This window comes from Amblyomma americanum, chromosome 5 (genome assembly GCF_052857255.1).
Source record: "Amblyomma americanum isolate KBUSLIRL-KWMA chromosome 5, ASM5285725v1, whole genome shotgun sequence".
Lineage (NCBI taxonomy): Eukaryota > Metazoa > Arthropoda > Arachnida > Ixodida > Ixodidae > Amblyomma > Amblyomma americanum.
In genome coordinates this window covers 189,761,540-189,761,956 of record NC_135501.1, presented here as the reverse complement: position 1 = coordinate 189,761,956, position 417 = coordinate 189,761,540, and the positions used below count along the sequence as shown (strand labels likewise).

The following is a 417-nucleotide window of genomic DNA, read 5'->3' as shown; positions in this document are numbered from 1 at the left end:
CACCTTGTGGGCTTCCCCTAAAACATTTGGGTTGGGTTGTGGGGGTTTAACGTCCCGAAGCGACTGAGGTTATGAGGGACGCCGTAGTGAAGGGCTCCGGAAATTCCGACCACCTGGGGTTCTTTAACGTGCACTGACATCGCACAGTACACGGTCCTCTAGAATTTCGCCTCCATCGAAATTCGACCGCCGCGGCCGGGATCGAACTCGCGTCTTTTGGGTCAGCAGCCGAGCGCCATAACCACTCAGCCACCGCGGCGGCCCTTAAACATTTGACCAACACTGTTCCCACTTCGAGTTACTGATCAATTCGCTCTCGCCCTATACCATAAGCTTGCCGTCCCGGTTAGCTCAGTTGGTAGAGCGACTGCTCCGGTGAAGCGGTGGTCCCGGGTTCGAACCCCGGACTAGGGCGAA

The 417-nt window shown here is 57.1% G+C and overlaps 1 non-coding gene across 1 annotated transcript; it reads left to right on the top strand.

Annotated features, from left to right (window-relative positions):
- Positions 1 to 340: 340 nt before the first annotated feature.
- Positions 341 to 417, top strand: TRNAT-GGU (transfer RNA threonine (anticodon GGU)). The gene has a single exon. It is a non-coding gene; the product is annotated as a tRNA-Thr (tRNA).